The sequence below is a fragment of the Onychostoma macrolepis genome, chromosome 03 (genome assembly GCF_012432095.1).
Source record: "Onychostoma macrolepis isolate SWU-2019 chromosome 03, ASM1243209v1, whole genome shotgun sequence".
NCBI classification, from domain to species: Eukaryota; Metazoa; Chordata; class Actinopteri; order Cypriniformes; family Cyprinidae; genus Onychostoma; species Onychostoma macrolepis.
The window spans coordinates 50,519,907-50,526,441 of NC_081157.1; the positions used below are offsets into that span (position 1 = coordinate 50,519,907).

Genomic DNA, 6,535 nt, shown 5'->3' on the forward strand with positions numbered 1-6,535 from the left:
CAGCAAATAAATCAAGCAGGTGAAGACAAAAATATTATGACATCAATTAATTTAATGTGTAAAACACCATTGAAAATGCTTGTATTGTGGAAAACAATTTAGTTTGAAACAGCAACAGGCAGAAAAAAGAAAACATGAGCAGGTACTTGTTCAATATTGGTGTTGCACCAAATAGTGGTCACACAGATAAACTTCACTGTGAAACAGTCAAGATTCAAAACATTTTCAGATACATGGAAAAAAATCTATACAAAGACAGGGCTGTCATTAATAACAACTGATAGACTTAGTCAATAGTCAAGTGAAATGTTGTTTAAAAGGACAGTTCACCCAAAAATGTGAACTCTACAACTGACATGGTACTGCAAAAAAAAAAAAAAAAACTTTCTTGTACAGCATTTGAAAATAAAGAACAAAGATTCATGCGCTCATGCCTGACATTTCAGTGTAAAACTAGGAGAACTATACAATCTAAATTAAGAGTAGTGTTTATGTGCTTTTAGTATCTCTTGCCATGTGCCAGTTTGAGGAAACTACTTTCTTTTGCTGCATGTTCAGTCCAAGTTCCATGTTGAGATTTGAAAAAGCTCAAATTGTACATGGATTCTCGAAGTTGTTCATACATGAGTCTTGGAAGCGTAGGTTCCCTTCATCTGAACCTTTGACCCTCGTTCAGGATTTCTTCACAGGAAGACTGGAAATGACAAGAAACGAAATGAATGAAACTGAATAGAGTAACATGCAGAACAGGTTGAGATTTGAATTATCAGCTGCTATTACAAATACTTTCCCATTCAAACATTGTCAATTACATTATAAAATGCTAAACTTGCATTTTCAGTGGTCTCCAACTGCATCTGTCATGTGATTTTGTCCAAACCCGTAAGACCTTTGTTCATCTTCAGAACACAAATTAAGATATTTCTGATGAAATCCGAGAGCTCTCTGACCCACGGTGGTGCTGACGTAGACCCCGCATGTGCTGCAGCTTGTTTACTGGTAAATGAACGCACACGCATGCGTCGTGGTACTCTCATTAATGGCAGACTCTACCAGGAGAGAAGAAATCATTGAATGAAGTTGTTATTTTTGTTTTCTTTGCGCACAAAAAGTATTCTCGTAGCTTCGTAAAATTACAGCTGAACCACTGATGTCACATGGACCGTTTTAACGATGTCCTTATACTACGTTTCTGTGCCTTGACCGTGTTAGGACGCTTGCTGTCTACGGAGGGTCAGAAAGCTCTCTGATTTCATCAGAAATATCTTAATTTGTGTTCTGAAGATGAACGAAGGTCTTACAGGTTTGGAACGACATGAGGGCGAGTAATTAATGACAGAATTTTCATTTGTGAGTGAACTATCCCTTTGATTATTTTCAACTAAACAGCAACACAACAAAATGCTTTATACACAGTTTCATTACATATGTTCCTTACATTTGTATGAATTCCAGCGTAGGTGCCATCTCCTCTGGATGTTTTATGTTTAAAATGAAACGAAGAGAATGTGTAGCTCAGCCACAATGAGGGAGGAAATGATAACTTCTTGAATGACAGCAATCTGGAATCACCAGTAACTATAAACAAATGAGAAATTATAAACAACACATTGTAAATTCAGAAAGCCACTTCAAACGTTGATTAAATCTTTCCTACACAAACAATTTCAATAAAGTCAACTGAATAAATTACTCAATGACAAATTTTTTGTCAGTATTGAACATCCCTAAAGGTAAATAAAAATGGAAGCATATGGGTAGCAAAATTCAATTTGAAATACGCAAAATGGCAATGCAATCTGTAAAATGGCAATGTAGTTCTGTATTTTAATTTATATTGTACCATACATGTGTTCAACATTTAGTGCAAAATGAAAATTCAGTTATATAATTGACATTTGCTGTGTTCTACACTAGTTTTAATACGCAAATTAAAAACATATTTTAACACTTTATAAGTCGCAAAATTAAAATTAAAATATATTACCCAAATTGATTAGATGTGTTTAACATGTCCAAGCAAAAACTGTAGCAAAATTATCATTTTTGTTGAAACCAACACGGAAGTGACTAAAACTGCAATTCATCGACTGGCCGCTGGAGGCTGGCTGCAAAAGGGAGTCAATCCCATTGACTCTCCATGTTAAAATGCCCAATTTTACAGCAGAATAAAACATGTTTACAGCCTGGTACAAAAAATTATTTTGGTCTATATAGCTAATTTTACCCTTCGTGACAACTGTGAGGGGGGTGAATGTTTTTATAACTCATCCGTTTAAATTATATTAAGCCTTAAAGTTCTGCATAATTAAGGGCGTGGCCAGTTGAGTGACAGGTGGATTGCCGCTCTGCTCCAGAGTGTGAAACTCGCTAGAGTGTGAAACTTAGAAAACTGGCTTTAAAGATTTGTATTTGTACAGAAAAAATAATTATAGGTATGACACTGGGAATCTGGCAATTAGATGTTTTAATGAAAATGATCTTGATTTTTACGGCTATATTGATATTGTACTCTGCTTTTGCACTGTCTGCAAAAAGTGAATGTCACGCGAAGGCAAAAGGCAGTAACTTCCACATTATATAGGGTGCTGATCACCATTTACAGAATCATTATAGTAACATCTGGATAAAATCTAGTGATCATTGGCTAGGCTATAACATCTAGTAATGTGATTTTTTTTTTTTTTTTTCTGACCATAACAACCAGACAAAAAGTTAAACACGAGTGGATACCGTTTTGCAACCAATTTATATGCAATGTTCGCTAACATTAAGGGATGCAAGACATACTTAGCCTATTGTTTTTACATCGAACTGAATTAAAATAGCTTAACCTATAAGAACGACTTGTGGATTGATGTGAACGCCAGCAGGGATAATGCTCCGAATGATTGTGAATTAAACATCTCCGATGGCGTTGATTGCAATGGATTTTGTCGATTTATGTCACGAATCCAGTCTATGAACTTCCGTTCACTCACCACCAGAGGTCACTCGCTCACCACATTGACTCTCACGCCATACATCACACTGGACTGCATTTCCCATCATCCATTGCACTGATGACACATACACAGCTGATTGCACTGATCACACACCCTACATAAGCCATGGACTTTCTCTTCCTCGCTGCTGAGTATTGTATGCATTTATCGCTGTCCTAGCTTTAGCTACCTTACAAAGCCTTTTGTAGTTTCCCTTGCCTTGCCTGTTTCGGATTGTGTTTTCCCCTGCCTGGACTATTGCTTACATTTTTGGATTACCTCTCTTGTCAAGCCCCTTTGGATATTGTTTGCTGTCGACTGACCCATGCCCATTTTGGATGACTCTTTGCCTTGCCTGTGATATACCTGTTTGCCATTGTTCGACCCTGCCTGTATTTATGACCATGTCCTTGAATAAAACCTTGCACATATTATCATTATTCATTTGCTATAATGGTAATGTATAGTTTAATGCATTTATTGTTTATCAGTGTATTTTTATTTTTAATAAAAAGTGCGGGAGTACCGCTATGGTGCCAATAGACACTTCATCTATTGGCAACATGGGTCTTTAGGCCAGGGAAACCGACTTGGCATCCCCAGTTGTTGTGTTTGGAGGATCAGGGAATTAAGGACACTTAACCATACGTGCCATTTTTCCCGGACGCGTCCTGGTCAGGATTTCTATATTGCCTAAAATATCTAGGTTTTGGCTTTGTTTGAGGTACTTTGATGTCAAACACTGATCAGTCTGAGCCGTGCTGCTGTAAGTCGAACACACCTAATATGTAGCGCGTAATTGCATGGCTTTGACCGTAGATCCCACCTTCTCACACGCCATGATTGGTCCATTATGTACAATGCCTGCATGTTATTGGTCAAACTACTTTTTGATCATTACCTTCAGGAAACAGGAAAACAAAGCCAAAGCAAATCCTGGCAAGGACGTTTACAGGAAAAATAGCATGTATGGTCACCCTACACTATACAGGTTTCATTCCTGCCGTGAATTTCCTTCCAGGCCCTCTGGTCATACAGTACCACACAAGGACTCACAAACCTGCCTCAGCATCGTCAAGGCATCAAATAAATGTACATAGTTTACATTTGATTTATTATTACAATTTTATATTTAATTTTCCTCAATTTAAAATTTGATATTTTTATATATTTTATTCAACTGCAGTTTTATTGTATTAATGGGATAAAATAAAAGGTAACACCATGTGATGTATTTATTTTTATTATATACACTCAAACCAAAAATTATTCAAACACCAGATATCATTTTTCACTTTTTTTTTTCTTTACTGAATCATCATGATCTGTTTGGTCACAGCATGAATCATCCCTTTAAAATGACTCAAATTTATATTATAATGATATTTTAAATTTCTTAAAAGTTTTTTAGACCATAAAGTTCAGAATTACATCGTGGCTCACGTGAGCAGTCGGTATTTTAAGAAAACTGTGCGCATGTGATGTCACTGATACTCGATATTGAACTCTGCTGTGATAGAAATCGTGTTTTTATTCTAATAGCTTCCCCTGTTAAGCCTGATCTGTGTCTTGATCTTCCTCTTCCTCCATTCTGTAGATGAAGTAGTGTTTCTCTTCAATACTGCAGTAGGCTTGATGTAATATGATGTAATGTGTGTGATCTGGACACAACCTGCTAGAAAACTAACTAAACAATACAACACACGTCTAAATGTGACAGCAGCGCTCTCTGCTGCTCTGGAATTATAAGTTAATGTAAAGTCTCTATGTGTGAAATTTTATCCAATGTAACACAAATATCTGATGAATTGAAGAAAAATGCATTAGAGTAATTTATAGTTACGTCCGTAGGGACGAATATTTATTATTATTTGTAATATTATCATTGTTTGCTGTTCATTATCTCGTTCCTTTTTTTTTCACTCTTTGTTACTTCCTCTTCTGACCCCTAGACGCTTGGGGGAACGTAACATTATTGTGTTTGTTTGTAGCAAGCCATTTATAATAATTCATGTGACAAGTTTATCTGAAATATAGCAGCTTTTTGTGAGGATCAGACTGACATTTAGTTATTTGCTGAAACCCTAAACATAATTTATGTTTTCTTTTTTTAAGATTCAAAAATATAGAAGATGACACTTTAAAGGCGTATCATTATATCCTTTTCAAATATTTAAAGGTTTAATGTTTCTTCTTTTCAGTGTTGAATCATGGATTCATGGAATCATTCCCAGAAGATTCAGTTCAACACAGAGTTTGATCTCAATCAGGACACACTGATGTGTTTTATAAACTGTGCAGAGATTCAGACTCCAGCGGGTTTTCCGTATGTGATTCTGTCTGTTTTACTGAATCACACCAATAATCCTGACTGTGAGCAGAGCTGGTATTCACAGGTGAGTGTGTTTCTGTCCTCACACTACACCATTATACACACACAGACACACACACACACACACACACACACACACACACACACGTTTTATTTGTTCAGGATGATCTTCTGATAGCAGATCCATCAGATCCTCAAACTTTGATTGATCCTGTGACGGCTGTAAAATCTGATCGTCTCGTCACGTCTCACTGAATCTGAATCTGAATCTGAATCATGAGATCATCTGTGATTCTGCCGATGGAGTAAATCAACTCAACACTCATCTGTTTTCATATTTAACCCTTCACGAACATTATAAATGCTGCTCTAATGCTTCTTTCCTTCATTTCAGTCTCATGTCAGACGTGAGATCATGTTCAGAGGTGAGAGAAACAGTGAAACACATCAGTGTGTCCTGATTGAGATCAAACTCTGTTGAACTGAATCTTCTGTGAATCCTGATGATTATGAATGTGTTTTTCAGTGTTTAATGGCACAGACTCCATCAGCGGATCGACACAAACTCCAGAATCACGTGAGTTCAGCTGATGATTGTCAGCTCAAATCAAACACATTCTGAACCCAAAGACGTTCATAGATCAGCTGATTTCACTGGTTTATTAATTCTGCAGATCAGATGATTTTAATGTGGTGTTTATTATTTTACTGCCTGTTGTGGCTTTTTGCTCTTTTTATCATTGTTCTTCTCCTCATCATCTTGATCTGTTTCTTGCTGCAGGAAAGGATCTTCAGGTGAGTGTTTCATTCTGTCAGAGAGTCATGAAAGCTAAATTAGCAGTCCTATAAACCAGGACTAACATTACGTAAAAAGGTCATATTTGGACCACATTCTGAGATTAGTAGTTCTGAGATTGTGTTTATAGTTGTGAATTGAATTCATAAACTGTGTGCTAGTGATCGAGGAAAACTGTAAGCTGCTGCTGAGACTCTGTGACTGAAGCTTCATCAGTTTGATGTGTTTCTGAATCTGATGATGGGAGATAATCAGTTCTGATGAATCTGATTTACTGCAGGAATCTGAATCTGAGCAGTTCAACAGATCCGTGTTCACAGGATGATCATTTTCACATGAGCTCAAACTCAGAGCTGAACGTCACTGTGATCTTTAACGTGAAGATGAAGGGAGTTTGTGTTCATTCTGAGCTTCTCAACTCTT

At 36.7% G+C, this 6,535-nt stretch overlaps 1 protein-coding gene and 1 pseudogene across 1 annotated transcript in view; one reads left to right on the forward strand and one right to left on the reverse strand.

Moving 5' to 3' along the window:
- The window catches only part of LOC131535819 (gastrula zinc finger protein XlCGF57.1-like), a 509,738-nt gene that overhangs the window by 362,713 nt on the left and 140,490 nt on the right, over positions 1–6,535 (reverse strand). The window lies entirely within an intron of this gene.
- Positions 5,195–6,535, forward strand: part of LOC131536878 (zinc finger protein 271-like) — a 6,529-nt pseudogene continuing 5,188 nt past the window's right edge.